Source organism: Elaeis guineensis, chromosome 7, assembly GCF_000442705.2.
Source record: "Elaeis guineensis isolate ETL-2024a chromosome 7, EG11, whole genome shotgun sequence".
Lineage (NCBI taxonomy): Eukaryota > Viridiplantae > Streptophyta > Magnoliopsida > Arecales > Arecaceae > Elaeis > Elaeis guineensis.
This window is the reverse complement of record NC_025999.2, coordinates 87,401,406-87,419,839: the sequence shown is the minus strand read 5'-3', so window position 1 is coordinate 87,419,839 and position 18,434 is coordinate 87,401,406. Positions and strand designations below refer to the sequence as shown.

General features: G+C 36.8%; 1 non-coding gene and 1 pseudogene across 2 annotated transcripts; both read right to left on the bottom strand.

The window, feature by feature from the left end:
- Positions 1–153: 153 nt before the first annotated feature.
- LOC105048715 (uncharacterized) lies at positions 154–4,996 on the bottom strand. Of its 2 annotated transcripts, XR_012142986.1 has the most exons (4): positions 4,726–4,996; positions 2,921–3,027; positions 1,102–1,159; positions 154–426 (listed from the first exon to the last, which is right to left on the bottom strand). It is a non-coding gene; the product is annotated as an uncharacterized protein (transcript). The 2 variants fall into 2 exon arrangements; XR_012142987.1 differs by lacking the exon at positions 1,102–1,159.
- Positions 4,997–5,153: 157 nt separating this feature from the next.
- Positions 5,154–12,243, bottom strand: LOC105048786 (L-type lectin-domain containing receptor kinase IX.1-like; annotated as a pseudogene).
- Between the last annotated feature and the right edge of the window lie 6,191 nt (positions 12,244–18,434).

The window sequence follows — 18,434 nt, the reverse complement described above, 5'->3', positions numbered from 1 at the left end:
AAGAAAAAAAATTATGGTATAAAATAACCTTAACCTTTGAAATATTTACTGCACCAGCCACGTATATGGACACTCCATCTAGCTGAAATCTGAATGGTCCATGTTTAATCCGACGGTCAGCAATAGATAAAAAGTAAAAATATTAAAATATCCTTTGGAGCACCATAGCAAAACTCTTAATATTTTAGTCAACCATACAGTCTAACCCATGCCATTAGATAGTACGTTAATTTGGACCTCATTATCACATCATTATAAATTTTTAAAATAATCAAAATAGCCTCAAAAAAGGATAAAACAAATCTCATAACTTCCTCCACCTCGGCACCCTCCGTCCCTTCCAAGAGTTCCACTGCACGCCCGGCTTCGCCCGCACCTCCAGGCCGCAGCACTAAACAATAATGGGATACTAGCAAATAACCCGCACTATGCAACGGGATTCAATTAATTCATTAAAAAAATATATATAGTGACAAGCAAAAGCTAAAGTTGCATTGAATGTTAAATACTATATCAAGATCCAGATGATATATAAATAAGAATTAGCATTATACTCATTCTTCATTTATTAAATACTTGATCTATATGATTAACAAATAATTACAGAATTACATCACTCTTTCTCTATTTCAAAGAGCACATAAAATATGTCAATTTAAATCATAAGAGTCATTAAACATAGAGGATTTAGAAGGTATAAAATTTTTGTAAGACAGAAAAATTTTAGATGAAGCATAATTTTTCTTTGCCATTGGCAGCAAAAGAATTAGGGACTAAGAAGAATTTGTATTAGAAGGAAGTTCTACCTAAAAACTTCTAATCCAAACAACCAAATTCTATAGGTCAAATTCCTTCTTAAAAGTAAATTCCAGCAAGTGATCCCTTCATTTTTCTCATCCTTTCTCGATGAAGCACAAGCAATTATCTAAATCTCTCTAAAATAAACAGCTGCACATAGAATAAATCCAAGCTAAAGCATCCAAAATGAACAAAATTGATCTTTATAAACCAAACCTATAACGTAGATCACAAAATCCTACCATCACCAACACCAAAAAAATCATCCAAAATAAAGGAAACAAACATAGAAATAGAACATACTCGTCATCTGCAGCAACCCAATCCAAGAACATACCCAACAAACAAACAACAGCTATACCTACTCAATCAAAAATATTTTGTATAAGTCAACCAAAAATATTTACCATCAGAAAAAGAAAGAAAGAAAGAAGCGTGAATAAAATTCTCTCAATAGAAAAAATGAACATATCAATATCAAGAAACCATGTCTAGTGACATTAAAAGATGAAAGAGGACTTACCATTTCTTGAGATTTCTCTTACAAAAAAAAATGTGCAAATGGATTGCTGATATCACCAAAATCTTCTTTCAAGAAGTATAAATAAGAAAATATGGGTAAATTAATTCGGAGGCCACCTTTATCATATTGTTTTGAAATAACCTCACAGTAAAATATTCAATAAAGATTTAATAATATTTAGAAAAAAGAAAACGAACAATAACATGTCGAGATTGCTCATCCTCGAAATAGGAAGAAATAAAGAAGCGTATATACCTTCCTGATGTGAAACATGCAGTGTCTTTAGAGAGGACTTACTTAGATCATGCTTGATATTCATGTCATTAACTGATAACAAAGTACTCGGTCGTACATGAGTTTCTTAGTCTATAATAATTTTAGTAGTCAACTTAAAAAAGATATACCGTAGAATATTGAAAACAAAACTCAAAGTTATTCTAGTCACTCAATGTAAATCCTGATCAACTAAAATACCTTGGATATGTCTAATTTTTTCAAAGCTAATCTTCCTCTTTCTCGTGTTTTCACTCTCTAAAATCCTCTATAAATTTAAATCATCGACATGTATTATGGTAATAAGAAAATATCTAAAATAGCTAATAGTAAATTTGATCTGAATGACAAAATCTAGAATGTAAATGAATGTAATTTTGCATGCTGGTTCCTTTGAATGCCAAGATTTAAACTGATGCAACTCTATATCTTTCCAGACTGAAAATTTGACTATTCATCCAAAGTAATCTAATCTGAATGAGGAAACCTTAAATTTAGATGGATGTAGTTTATTATGCCCTGGCCTTTCCAAAGTCAAAATTAAAGTATACTTCCAAGTTATAAATGATCTAATGACAAAAGCTTCAATCTAAATGAAGATAGTTTTGCATGCTAATTACTCTGAACATGAAGGTTTAAATGCTTGTAGCTCTATTCCTTTGTGGAGCCAAAGCACAGCTATACTTCCAGGTTTCACACAGACACTTTAAACTAAATAACTTGTCAAGTTACTATATTTTTCATGTATCATAAAGACAACAAAATCAGTAATCAAGAGTGTGGCTGAAAAGAAAGTGATTCAAAGTCTTATACCACAAGAATGCTACCCTCTATGATAGATGATTCCTCCAATAGTAATAACTCTAGCATCTCTCACTACATATCCGAAGTAACCTTTGCAATATCCCTTCCCTACATTATCATATCATGGCACCAAACATAAAATTAACAACTTAAAGCTCTTAGAAATTTCATTTCAACATTTAATAGAATACCTGGAATGTATACCGCAAGAGCTTAATACTTCAGCTAGAAAGTATTGAATTTTCTCCTTGTAAAACTCCGAGAAAAAACAAAATATCTCTCAAAGATAATATGAGTGAGAGCAATACATGCCCATCATCACATAAGCAACCTATCAATCTTTGATATCAACATAAATTAAATAGATATAAAGCTATAAAGCATATGATCTATCACTCATTTATACAGACACTTGAAACTAAATAACATATCAAGCTACTCTATTTTCATGTATTAAAAAGATATCAAAATCAGGAATTGAGAAAAAAATGTAGTTGCAATGAAAATGATTTAAAATCTCACATAGCAAGAAGGCAAGTTGGATCCTCTATAACAGGTGATTCCTCCAACAGTAATAACTCCAGTGTATCTCGCTACATATCTGAAGTCACTTTTGCTTTATTCTTTCCCTGCATTATCATGTCATTAGTCAAACATAAAATTAATGACTTAAAGTTCTCAAAAATTCCAATTCAACATTCAATAAAACTCCTGGAATGTATTGCTGTAATAACTTACAGGCTTCAATGCATGAAAATGATCAAGGCAAGGATGTCGTTGTGGGTTCTGAAAGCAATAATATTGGTCGTATGCTTTAATGCATGATCATAATTTCACTTGGAGTATGGCGTACACATGTTTTCAGTAAAGTCAAAGTAACACAAACAGAACTTCTCAAGTGGTTTCACAGCAAGAAGCTCTGGAGATCTTTCCAAACTGCATTTTGCGCTGCTGCGCATTTATTTATTTCCCTGCAATGAGCAAATTGTTTTGCTGGAACATATAGTGCAAGCATTTGATATTTTCTCAGCTACAAAACACTGAGATGTACAGCCCCTGAGGCTTCAAAGGACAACTGACTAATTGGATTCTGATATGAAGCCAGAATGTTTAAATGGCTTGCAGCTAGCCCATTAGAGGCTGACTGACTGCTCATGCATTGGCTCTGTTAGAGAATATCAATATACAGGATAAAGCATATTCTTTGTTAAATCGCGCATGATTTATTAGGTTTAGATCACTTAAAGAGTTCGGTACACCAGAACACCAGTAGTGGTATTTTGGTGATTATACATGGTCTCAATGAGCACTGGTAAGGAGCTTCATCTAAATTCTTTTATCCTTATGGTTTCAGATCTCCTTCTATCATTGCAATTGCGTCCTGCATAATACCTCAATGCATTTTGTCTCGGAATGGATGGATGCAAGTGGCAGGCTCTATGCTCACAGTTTATTGGATATTGGATTCATCGCTTTGTAAGCAGAGCAATAATCCTCAGCATCGCATCATCCAATTTGTCTAATGGTTCTCTTTTGCATGGATCATCCCTTTGTTCCATTCTTTTGGCTGAATTTCTGTCAGTCCAAACCAAGAGTGAAACCATACCTCCACCAAAAATGCCACCGGCAATCCCCTTCAGGTAGCCCCACATCGTTATCATCAGAACAGAGCCCCATAAATTAAAAATGTTGCCGCCAAAGAAGAATCCTTTTGATCAAAAATCCCCAAACCCTACCAAATATCATCCTTCTACCAAGATTAAGCTCGGGACCAACTCACACCGCCACAACTCGCATAAAATCCTATATACTCCAGAAAAAAACCCAATCTGAACCTGAGAAACCCCTCTAATCTCTCTCTAGTTCTCTCCTTTCCCACAGATCTCGGAAAAAGATAATGAAATGAAAAAAAAAAATAAGGGAAAAGAAAAAAAAAATCATCTATGTGGGGAAAGGTCTTACCCTTAAATTTTTTCCATCTTTCCCCTATTTTTGTTGACTTTTCCTATGTTTTCCTCTGTTTCTCCTCTATATTTTCCATCCTCAGGAATCCCAATAGGGTGGGAGGCTTGGAGCAACCGATTAGGGAAGCTTAGACGATGGCTAGGGTTTGGTGTTGGGTAATTTTCTATGTTTTTGTGGATTTTTCCTATGTTTTTCCCCATTTTTAATTTCGTCAATCTATTCCGTCCGCAGGAGTCCCAACCAGGTGGGAGGCTTGGAGCGTTGAATAGGGAAGCTTAAACGATGGGGACTTTGTGTTGGGTATTTTTTTTTTTTTTTTTTTTTTTCATTTCTTTCTTTTTCGGATATGGGAAGAAAAGCACCTGAGGGAGATCGGAGGAGAAGGCTGACGCCGGTGACGATGGGGAGGAAGGCGACGACGGAGACCGGTAGGAGGTGGCGGCGAAGAGAGCAGGGAGGAGGTTTGCTCCGATCTACGGGAAGGAAGGCACCTGAGGGAGATTGAAGGGGAAGGCTGGGAGGAAGGCGACGGCGGAGACCGGCGGGAAGGGGTAGTGCGTAGAGCGGGTCGCCGAGGAGGTTGGTGTCCGCGAGGGGTCGGGGAGCTTCCAGAGAGCTCGGGAGAGTTCGGAAGCCCAAAAAAAAAAAAAAAAAAAAGTCCAGAGCTCGACACGTGGCGTGCGCGGGGTGGAGCCCATCTCTACGACCACCTGGGGGCCCTCAATTGGTCCGACCACCTCCCTTGGCTCGCCCATCTCTACGACCCTCCCCGCAAGCAGCGATGTGCCACTCACCAATTGCGCCATGTGCTTGGAAGCTGGTTAGTGGCATCACAGAGGAGCACAAGAAGGCCGGAGCTAGCCAGTCGGGCAATGCGGACTCTGTGGACGTGCTGCTCTCTCTGGAAGGTGCCGAGAAGCTCAACCATGACGACATGATCGCCTTGAGCTGGTATTACTTTGTTTGGCAGGAGATGATCTTCCGTGGCACGGACACCACGGCGCTGCTGACCGAATGGGCGATGGCGGAGCTGGTCCTCCATCCAGACGTCCAGGCCAAGCTCCGCTGCGACATCGACGCCATCGTAGGGGCCCATCGCACCGTCGCCGACAACGACGTGGCTGCATGCTAACCCAAGCAGAAGGAGCCGCTTAACGTCAGTGACCATGCAATCACCAACATGGGTGAGGCGGGGGTCCACGGCGCCAGGGAGATGGCTCTCTTGGTATAGCTTCCAGACCCAATAGACAAGGAGCTGGAATCCGGCGACGTTGCAGAAGGGGTGGTGGCCACAGACGGTCTCGAGGATGACGGCGCCGAAGGCGAAGATGTCGGACTCACGGGTGGCGTGGCAGGTGTGGAAGCACTCTGGGGCGATGTAGCCCCTGGTGCCGGGGACCCCGCCGAGCTCGCGCTTGGTGAATGCCAACGCACAGCTCCACTTTTCATGTTTGATTTCATTCATTCTGATTTCAGTCGAGGCACAGCTCCACTTTTCAGATTTGATTTCATCCATTTTAATTTTTTATCAATTCTTCATATTTATTGTAGCTGACTTATTAACACTTTTCATATTTATTACAATAGCTGACCTATCAATATTCTTCATATTTATTATAATAGCTGATCTATCAACATTCTCTATATTTATTATAATAGTTGATCTAGAACTGCAATGATTGTAATCTATATATTCTTATTTGAAAGACAACGAAATAATAAAAAAAATAAAAATTATCTTTAAGATTAACATAGTATCAAAGCCTTGAAACTGCAACGAGTATCTTTTCTTCTTCCTTCGGTGCTCTTTCATGACCACCGATTCATCTATCTCCATCTCGTCCAATCCCTCTCCTTTTTTTCCACCAAACACAACAACTCCTCTCACCATCCCATCGACGCAGTATTTTCTATCCATCAAATTGAATACATCCTGCTTTTTGATCTGGAGAAAGCAAATTACTCCTTTCTTAAAGGGTCAGAGTCTGTTTGGGTTTCTTGATGGCTCTCACTCGCAGCCCACTGATCCTGTTGCCGTTGCTGCCTGACAACAATAAGATGTCCAACTCGTAAGCCTTCTTGTTGCTTCATTATCTGAAGACTTGATTTCTCTTCTTCTTGATAAAGAGATCAGTTTTGAGTGCTGGAGCATTCTTTATGAAGTCTTTGGTTTAACATCTCCTATCTGACTCATGTTTCTGCATCTAAAGTTATAGAATTTTCATCAAAAACTAGATGAGACAGTCACATCCCTTCTCCGACGTGCAAAAGCTGTGGCTGATGAACTTGCTACATCTAGTAATGCCCTCAAGCCAATCGAATTTAATCTCCATGTGCTGCATGCTCTATATGATGATTTATAAGATGTGATCCCTAGTATTCTCAACCGACACACCTCTCCAACGTACACTGAATTTCATAGGTTCTTACTTAGCCATGAAAGTATACGAGTATTTAAAAAATTAATCATTGCTAATGCCACCCCTTTTACCAATCTAACCGTCAATACCATTTAGCAATCCCCCCATTCCTCTAGTAACCCTAGGTCCCCTATTGGTCGTGGCTTTACTCGAGGTTGTGGGGGGCGTGGCCTATTTGGTCGAGGTCGTGGTCGTTTTGGTCCTCTTGGTGGTCGTGGTTCTCAATGGTATTCTTTTTACAATCGTAGTAACCACTCTAATGCAAACTACTTCTATCACCCTCAGCAGCCCTATCCATCCTCTCTCCACAATCCAATGCTAATTTCTCATATTCACCATACTCAAATCTAAATCCTTCTTACCATCATCCTAATCAGCCACTTCTCCCTACCTCTCACCCTTCAACTGTCCTCATCTAGTATCCCGATATAGGCGCATCTCACCATGTCACTCCTTACATTCATTTTATGTCCTCCTATGACAAGTATACTGATTTTGATCAGATGCATGTAGGAAATGATGAGGGATTATACATATCACATATAGGTCATGGTTCTCTTTCCTCTCCTTACTCCTCTTTCTTTTCAGTTATTTAACATCTTATATGTCCCCTATATTTTCAAAAATTTACTTTTCGTACAATAGTTTGCAAAAGATAATAATATCTTTTTTGAATTTCACCCATATTTTTTTTTGTGAAGGATCGAATCCCCAAGTCCACAATGTTATCCAATCTGAGTAAAAGAGGATTATACACTCTCCATTCCAGCTCTTCTACTTTATCTGCATCGGTTCACTAGCTAAGACCACCACTCTTGATGGTTGGCACAACCATTTGGGCCATCCACATTATCGCTTGCTTCGCTCTACGGTGAAAAATAATAATCTCCCCTGCAAATCTATACATCTTCATCCTCTTTGTCCCTCATATTAGTTAGGTAAATCTAGTAAGTTATATTTGTCTCCATCCCATTATCGCAGTCAGTTTTTCTTAGATCTTATTTATAGTGATGTTTGAAGTCCTTCTCTTACTCCATCTTTGTTAGGACACCACTACTATGTAATTTTTGTTGTTGATCAAAATAAATTTATTTAGTTTTATCCGTTAATGCGCAAATCTGATGTGTTTTTTACTTTCTTATAATTTCAAACTTTGGTTGAATGGCAGTTCTCTCGCACTATCAAATCCATCCAAACTAACTGGAGAGGAGAGTTTCACTCTCTTCTTCATTTCTTTAGTAAAATTGATATTACCCATTGTGTGGCTGCTCCTCATACTCATGAGCAGCAAGAGGTTGTCGAATGCCGTCATCGTCATATTACGGAGACCGTCTCTCCCTTCTTACTCATGGGTCTATGCCCATGTTGTACTGACACTATGCTTTTGAAACAGCTATCTTTCTCATTAATAGAATGCCATCCAAAATAACTAGTGGTGTATCTCTCTTTGAATTCGTTTACAACAAACCACCATCCTATACCTTCTTACGAATTTTTAGGTGTCTATGCTATCCCTAGCTTCATCCCTGTAATCGTCACAAAATGGAGTACCGATCTCAATCGTGTGCGTTTCTTGATTATAATCTCTCTCTCAGTGCCTATCGGTGTCTCGATTTGATAACAAATCATACATATATCGCTAGATATGTTCGCTTTAATGAATCTACTTTTTCTTTTCAATCTCACTTCCTATTAAATCCTCCACCACAATCATCTCCCCCTTCCCCTCTTTGGGGTGTTACATCTCTTCAGCCTTTACAAAAGACCACCCCACCACTAACGTCCGTTCCTCCATCGGTTTCCCATTCTCCTTTGCCCCGTCTATCTACCTCGCTATCGATAGCATCTCCGATGTCTCGATCTGCCTTAACGCCACTTTGCCCCTCTACCATTAATGAATCTGCACCTGTTCGGATCAGATTACTTATTGACTTCTATCGCAATCCTTTATCAGCACTATCCTCCCTTCCTACACCTTCTCCAACAATTGGTTACCAGCTAGACACACCCTCCTCTGACCATCCCATGGTGCTTCGACCCCGTCCAAAGTGGCCATCCACCTTCACCACCATTATCCTCACAAAAGAATCTCCTTGTTTTACGTAGGCATCTAAACACTCTGAGTGGCATGCTACAATAACTGACGAATTTAATGCTCTTATTCGCAACGGTACACGATCTCTCATACCATGTTCATCTCACAAAAAAAAATTAGTTGGATGTAAATGGGTGTACAGAATCAAGTAAAAGACTATTGGCTCTCTCGAGCGCTACAAAGTATGCTTAGTTGCTAAGGGGTTCCACCAACAACTTGGTCTCGACTACAATGAGACAATCAGCCTGGTTATCAAGCCTACCATAATTCATTCTGTTCTAAGTCTTGCAATCTCTCAAGATTGGTCCATTCGGCAATTAGATGATATTCACAATGCATTTCTACATGGCAACCTGATAGAGGAAGTCTATATGACCCAACCATCAGGGTTTGAGGATCGCAACCATCCAGATTATGTCTGTCATCTCCATAAATCTCTATATGAGTTAAAACAAGTACCCCGTGCTTGATTTCATCATCTCTCCTAGTTCTTTCTCCACCTGAGATTCATTGCTAGCAAGACCGATCCTTCATTATTTATTTTTGGGATGCTCTCTCATGTGATTTATGTGCTTATCTATGTTGATGATATTTTGATAACCAGCAATGACTCCAATCAGGTCTCTCTACTTTTTGGTCAGCTGGCTATAGAATTCTTCATTAAGGATCTTAATGATCTCTATTTTTTCTTAGAAATTGAAGCTGTTCGAAACTCTACTGATTTATTATTATCTCAAACTCGCTACATCAGAGATCTACTTTTCAAGACAGGCATGGTTGATTGTAAACCTATTCAAATCCCAATGGCTCCACCACAGGATTCTGATTTAGGGGGTGCTCTCTATCCAGACCATACACAGTATCGCTCCATTGTTGGAGCTCTTCAGTATGTTATATTGATACGCTCTGATATTTCTTTTGCAGTGAATAAAGTATGTCAGTTTATGCAGTCTCCTAGTACTGATCATTAGATTTTGGTCAAACATATCTTACGATACCTTAAAGCAACAGCTGATCATGGGTTACAGATCAGCCGATCAACCTCTCACTCTTTTCAAGCCTTCTCCGATGCAGATTGGGCAGATAGTGGGACTGATCGGTGCTCCACTGGGGGTTATGCAATTTTTCTTGACCCCAACCTTATTTTTTGGATATTTTGCAAACAGAAGACAATTGCTCACTCATCCACAAAGTCTGAATACAAGGTCTTAGCTCATGCATCAGCTGAACTAATCTGGCTTGAGTCTTTGTTTCAGAAACTAAGCCATCGTTTACATGGCCCCCCATTCTATGGTGTGACAATATTGGAGCTACTTATCTCTCGACCAATTCTACTTTTCATGCTCGAACGAATCATATCAAGATTGATTTTTATTTTGTTCATGAATGTATTGCATGACATCAATTATCTATGCAGCTCATCTCCATTCAAGATCAGCTTACCGATATTCTCACCAAGCCCTTGGGTACCTCATATTTTAGGTTCTTATGGGACAAGCTGAAGATTCGTGATGTCGAATCTTCAACTTGAGGGGTTGTGTCAACGCATAACTCCACTTTTCAGATTTGGTTTCACTCATTTTGATTTCTGTCAACACAGAGCTCCACTTTTCAGATTTGGTTTCACCCATTTTAGTTTCTTATCAACTCTACATATTTGTTGTAGCTGGCTTATCAACACTCTCTATATTTGTTGCAATAGCTGGTATGTCAACACTCTCCATATTTGTTGCAATAACTGGTCTATCAACACTCTCCATATTTGTTGTACTAGCTGGCCTAGAGCTGCAATGATTGTAATCTATATATTCCCATTTGGAGGACAATAAAATAATAAGAGAAATAAAAATTATCTTTAGCATTAACAATGAAGGAGGACTTGTCGACATCGATGGCACGGGCGAGGCCAAAGTCTCCAAGGTGAGCTACAAAGGAGGCATCTAGCATGACATTTTCAGGCCTTCAAGTCGCATTGCACCACCTTCTGGTAGTACCCATTGTGGAGATAGTTGAGGGCCGATGCAAACTAGTGATGATGTTGTAGCACTACGTCCAGCTGAGCAGAGGCTTGTTAGCTGGCCGAACAGGTGCTGGTCTAGACTGCCATTGGGCATACAATGATATACCAAGAGCAGAACACCATTGTCCAAGCTAAACAATAAAAGAAAAGTTTAGATCAAAAGTAGGATGGATCATGAAACAACAAATTCTGATGCAGAAGAAACTAAACTCCCTTATGCACGCTAATGCCTTGGTTTGGTGTTTGGAGAAGAAAGAAAAAGAAAAAAAAATTAGTAAGGAGAGAAAAGAAAAAGAAAAAAAAGTAAATATTTTTTTTTCTCTTGATTAGGAGTTTAAAGACAGAAAAGAAAGTAATTTCTTCCCTTCTTGACTGGAAGCAAAGAAGAAAAGAAAAGAAAAAAAATATTACAATATTTTTTTACTATTATATTCTTGAAAGAAATCTAACAAACTCAAGAAAAAAATAAAGAAAAGATCTTATTTTTTAATTTTTTCTATTTTTTTTGTTTTTATTGATTTTTTTCATCCACGAAAATCTTAATCGGATGAGAAGCTTAGGTGGGATGAAATAAGCCTTAGAATTAAAATATAATATTAATTTTATTTTTTATCATTAGAGGGATCAGATGAAAATTATAAAAGATTTACTAATTCTTAATTTTTTTCTCTCCAATTCTACTCGATTTGGAAGAGAAAAAGATTATAGATTTGAGGAGATTTGTATTTTCTCTATTTCTCTCTCTTTCTTTTCTTTTTTTTATAAAAAAACTCCCAATCAAAAGAAAGTAGTAACTTTTTCTCTCATTCTTCTTTTTTCTCTCCTATTCTTCTTTCCCAACCAAGGTGTAAAATAAATTTTGATGTAGAAGAAACATCCCAAAACCCCCTTGTCCAAGCTTCAAGTTCTCATCAAAGTTATTAGAAGCCTGCTTTAGCTCATCAAACATGAACTCCCTTGGTTGCCCTGATAAATGCTTCAACTTGTTTGTCAAGTCATCCCTCACCGGTCGTTGCTTCCTATAAAAGAAGACGATGAGGCCTACTATCGGTACCACAGCGATCACTGAAACATTGATCTCTACGCCGAGCTTCCAGCCAGCCTTGTCGCTGCTACCATTATTGCCTTCGGAGAGATTCTCGATGAGGTGGTTGTTGGGGTTGCTGTTGAGGGTGGCATTGGTGAGGTCGAGGAAGCCAACATCGCCGAGGGCCATGGGCATGTCGAGCTCTGGGGTGATGATGAAGGCAAAGTCCTCATCGGGGATGGTGTTGCAAACTCGATAGACGTTGATGGAGAAGGGGTGTTGAAGGAGATGCGCTTGCGGCCAGGGAGATCTTGCCATAGGGTGAATGGGTGGCTTAGGAGGATGCAGTCGGACTGGTTGACAAGGTATTCAACATTGTTGAGGGTGTGGGGGTTGAGTTGGAGGGCACTCTGACTGATGTTGGTGTCGTCGAGGATGGCGAGGGTGGTGGTGACCTCGAATTGATCGAAGGATGATGGGTTTTTATTGAATTTGATAGAGAAGCATCGTTGAAAAGAGTAAAAAAGAGAGAGAGATCTCGGGGGTATTTTCATCTTCTTATATTAGCTGCTAATTTACATGGATGTAAATGTATAAATTATTGAGAATAAATATAATAATCAAAAATTTTAAAGAAAATTTTGTAATTTACTCAATATATTATCCATCAAATTAAAAATGGTTATCGATTATGGCTTATCGGTTAGAGCAATTATTAGGTCATCCAACAATGTGGACTTCAATTCGTCTCTTTCTCCCATTATACATTTTTCTTAATAAAAATTTAAAATACACACATATATATTTATATATGTATATGTGTGTGTACATTCAAATCTTTCCAAATTTTATAGAATATTATTAAATAAGTCCTATTAGAATTAGAGATGAATCAGGGATGAATCAGATATCCAAAAAAATTCTTCCAATTACCATCCCTAAATACATCAAATCCATAGAGTAACCAACTTTTTTGTTATTTATATTTATATATTTGAAAAGAATTATATAATATATGAGTTATTGGACCTTTGATCCAAAACAAATGGTCCTCACTGAAAAAAAATACCCATTTACATAATACTCAAAACTAAATGGGCTTTCCTTGGTAGGTTGTTTGACTACAAGAATTTATCTTTTTAGTGGCAACTTTTTTATGGCAACGAGCAGGAGTTGTCACTAATACTATTCTTTTTGTGACAACTAATCAAAGTTGTCACTAATATGAATCGTTTTTATGGCGATGATACTTCTTATCACAAAAGATCTAGTATTAGTGATAACAGCATATGTAGTCACAAAAAAGCCGTCACTCATATCTCATTCATGTTGGCGGATAAAAAAATTTTGACGGCAAAATCATTTTTAGTGACGAATATGAGACATCTTCACTAATAATAATATTTTTTTAATGATGATTTGATTTTTTGTCACTAATAATTATCATAATAGTGACGGCATTAAATACATCGTCACTAATACCATACGTAATAGATCATGATAATAGCATCGTCACTAATATTATAGTGATTAGTCGAGTAAAGTTCTACCATCACAAATACCATATGCATTTGTGGCAATATATATGTACCATTACTACTTTCAAAGGTATTGGTGATTCATTTGTCGCCTCTAATGTAATGCTTAGAAGGATTTTGTTCTTCTTTTCTTAAATATAGAATGAATTAATATAAAAGTATTAGTACTAACTATTAATTCTTTAGATAGTATGCAATATCCTTTTGATTATGAAAAATTATTTTAAAAAAATTCATTGTTATATTGGTATAAATTATTTTTAGTTGACATAATAATATTTATAGATCATAAATATCTTTTAGAATTTTACATAGTTTCTTTCTTTTGGATAGATTATATATATTTTATCTTATACTAATTAGTGTAAACTTTGTTTGTTGATATGGCCAATATGATTACTAATGATATGTCGAAGGATTCAACTAGAAAAAATTACAACCAACTAGATAATATCAAGCATTATAAGAGCTAGCTGATTTACAGGCAGGATCTTCAATAAGCAAATAATTGATTTATTCATGCTCGTTCATGGGATTCAGAGGTATACTTAGATCTTGTGCTTAAATCAATTATGCTAGATATGAAATTTTATATTTTTTTTATTATATGATGAGAAGGATTTTGTTCTTGGATTTTTGACATGATTTATCGATGATATTTTTAATCTATAATGAATTTTTGATCTATATAAGCTGATATAAAAAGATAAATTGATTTGTTATAACTATATGACATACCAATTATGCATATATCTTAATGATGGATGAACTTTTTTAGGTTGCATACTAATTTACTCATGCAGTGACATAGCTTTAGTAGCATGCATAATAAATACAGTTTACATAATAAGCATATCCCATAATAATCATATAAAACTTTCTAAAATCAATTCTTATGCATTATTTGATGCTCAATAGGACTTTTTCTAGCAAGAGTCCTATTGCGTATGGAGACCTATGAATGGATGCATGGAGACCTATGATAAAATCTTCGAACAAATATGATAAAAAAGCTCATAAGAAAGAGTCCTATTAAGCATAGAGATTTATGAATCACAATTTGAACTTCCTATCAAATAAGAAAACATAAACCAAATTGATCATGATGCTCCCTTCTAATAAAAAATAAAAAACTAAAATCCACGTGCATCTCGCATTCATGTTGATCCCATGCAAAAAAAAAAAAAAATCCTATAGCTCCTCTCTCACGCGCCATGCCCGCTCGTGCTCTATTTTCTCTTGTGAGCATCCTCATCCCAGGCAAAAAAAAAAAGAAAAACTACGCTCCTACCTTTCTCGGATGCACTGATCTCAGGATGCCTCCTCACGATCGTGAGGGTCTTCATTCGAGGGAAAAATATGCACCCCTTACTCTCCTGTGTCTCTCCCATGCACTGATCTCGGGATGCCTCATCACCTGTGAGGGTCCTCATCTTAAGGGGAAAAAAACATCTGATCCCAGAAAAAAAAAATCGTACTCCTCTCTCACACACGCACTGATCCCAGAAAAAAATTGCATGCCTATTTTCTTCTCTCATGCCTCCTTGCATTTGCACAGATTCCAAAAAAAAAACCATAGTGCCTCCTCATGCTCCCTTTTCTCACGTGCCTCTTTGTGTTGAATCTATCCAGCACCTCACACAAGCCACCTCCTCTCTTGCTCGAGGAACGACGTCATGGAAAAGAATGTGTGAGTTCCTCTTTCTTTCTTGATAAATTTTTTTATGATTTCTTTGCTAAATTTGATGGAATCAACCAAAGAATAATCATCTGATTTTGTTGGTGAACAATCTAAAATCTAGATTTAATTTTATATCAAGATCTTTAGGCATTGCTGATGAAATTTTGAAGAGATAATCTAATAGCTACTGGAGTTGTGTGGTACTGTGATCTTCTTGGAGTAAGTGACATATTCTTAGTTTTGATTTTAAATCTTATTATATAAATTTTATATTTGACACATGCCTAAATAAAAAATTAAAGAAATTAGACCAAGATTTCTTTAGATCAATATAAGCCTTTGCCCTATTATGATAGAGAAAAAATGAACCAAAAAAAATGCCAAAAAAAAATGAAAAAAAATAAAGTGCCGAGCTATGCTGCGATCACGTGTTGCTAAGCCAGGCCGCATCGCATGTGTGTGTGTGGTTTGGCCCAAAACCACTAAGCTTTTGGCAAAGCTCAAGAAAAAGATTTTCAATATAAACCCCTTTTCAACTTTCTCCTATCTAATATGGGACTAAACAAAAAGTTGGGATTGAAAATTGGTTGGAAGGAATTTTGAGTTTTTCAATTCCCTCCAAAGCCCCAACATGATAGTATATATTTTTATAGGTTTTAAAGAAAGATAAAGAGAATAAATGGTGTGACTTCAAATAATGTAATAAACTTCTCATAAATAATTTACATAAAGAATTCTATATTATGCTACTCCCTCTACCTTTCATGAAAATTAGTTTAAAATTTATGATATCCATCAAAGATCACTTAAAAATATCTGAAATTCTTAAATATATTCTAAATTTTAGAGTGCCCTAACATTATTAGAAATTAAAATATATCATGTATGTATATATTATTTTAATGAGAGAAGATTTCTATAATAATATTTTTTAGGGAGACAATTACTTAGTCTCCATTTTATAGGGTCACTCAATGTGATCACATCTAAACCTTCTCTCTCTCACCTCTCTTTCTATGTAGAAAACTTGAAGATGTTTAGATAAGGACCAAATAAGTAGAGAGTAGAGCTGGGGTTATTTATTTTTATTTATTTAAATTTAATTTTTTAAAATTTTGAATCTAAACAACATATATGATTGCTTATTGGTGTAATAAATTTTGTAGAAGATATGCTGATAAATAAAAATTGGATGGATATTTGTGATAGATGACATCCACAATATGTGCAAGGAGTTCAAGAATTTTTTGATTTTGCATTTAGCAAGCTCAATATAGGAATGGAGATCCGTTGCCCCTGTAAGAGATGCAATAATATTTTCTTTCATACTCGACCAGAGGTCTATGAATATTTGATCTTGAAGGAGATAAAAAAAGATTATAAGTAGTACTATCATTTATTGGGTTTCGTCCCTCCTTAATAAGGATGACCCAACTAATCAGTGTGAAGCCCTTGTGAAGAAATCCGAAGCTCATCTAGAGGTCAAGAAGTTATGGGAGCAGCCTGCAGAAGGATCAACTAAAGAGGCAGAAAGTTCTGCATCCGAGTCGACTTGATCCCAGCATGAGTCGATTTGGCTCCATGCGAGTTGACTCAGTTTCAGTCTAAGTCGACTCGATCTTAGAGGAGAAGTTATATAGAGAGCCATATTTCGGGACCTGTGGACGGTACGTAGGCGAGTCGACTCAATTCCAGCATGAGTCGACTCGATTCCAAATGAGTCGACTCGATCTCAGTTCAAGTTGACTCGATTTTTATGATATGGTTTGGGTCAATCTTAAGATAGATCATGAGAGTTTTGTATATATGTACTCTGAGCAGCATAAGGAGCCTTTCTTGAGATCAAAATCTAGAGATTTATTTTATGTGTGATAGATCTTTGCCCTCTACTTATTTTTGAGGGATTCTACTTGTAACTATTTTTATGTTAAATTTGTTGGAAGTAGTGACTGATTTAACTTGGCTTCATGATTTTTTTTTCGACACGAATTTTTTCATGTAAAATCTTGGTGTTCCTTAATTTTTCTTTTGCCATATCTACTTTGTCGTTGTGATATTATCTCTCCTTCCTTCCAACAAGTGATATCAGAGTGAGGTTCGAGATGGAGGCAATGGCTACTCGAATGATTAGCTTGAATGAAAATAACTGGGTAATCTAAAAAACATGAATGAAGGATCTATTGGCTTGCCATGATCTTGATGCACCATTGCTTGAAAAAAATACTAAATCTAGAGACATGGAAGATAGTGAATGGGAGAGACTTGATCGAAAAGTTATCGATTTCATCAGGCAATGGCTTGATGACAATGTCTTTTATCTTGTTTCTATGGAGACGTCCATAGAATCTTTATGAAAGAGGCTTAAAAGCATGTATGAAAGAAAGATTGCTGGCAATAAGGAATTCTTAATTCGAAAGCTTATGAATCTAAAGTTTGTTGAGGAGAGTTCTATTGTCGAGCACCTCAATGAAATATAAAAAATTATAAATCAACTTGATGCTATGAAGATGACTCTTGATGGTGAGTTGCAAGCTCTTCTTCTTCTCAGTTCTTTACCAGATAGTTGAAAGACTTTGATGATTTTTTTGAGCAATTCGGCATCTGATAGTGTTGTTACCATAGATATTGTCACTTCTGTCTTGCTGAATGACTAGATCAGAAGAAAATCATCGGATATGTCCTCTTCCAATGCATTGGTTGCTGAAAAGTGGGGGAGGAGCATGGATCACAAGCAAGAAAGGCATGATGGTTCAAGGAGGAGATCAAAGTCAGGATTTAGAGGCAACTATCGTCATTATGAGAAGCCTGATCATATTAAAAAATATTGTTATGTATTGAAAAAAGAGCTAAAAAAAAGAAAAAGGGCGAAGAGAATAGGAATCTAATAAGTCTTCAGTTGTTGTGGTTGAAGGGGAGGTTATATTTTGCTCATCACTAGATCCTTATTTTTTCGTTGTTGGTGATGGCTCGAGTTTGGTGATTGACTCAGGTGCCTCATATCATGTTACTCCTCGAAAGAATTTCTTTTCATCATATTGGAATCATAATGGTGTGCTTAAGATGGGCAATACTGGCTCTTCCAATATAGTGGGAATCAGTGATATCTATATTGAGATCAATCTTGATTCTAGGTTGGTACTCAAGGATGTGAGGTATGTATCGGATCTTAGATATAATCTGCTATCTACTACAAAGATCAATGAAAAAGACTACTATAGTCTCTTCGATGGAGATCAATGCAAGCTGACTCGTGATTTCTTTATTGTGGCAAAGGAAAAGAGATGTTGTTC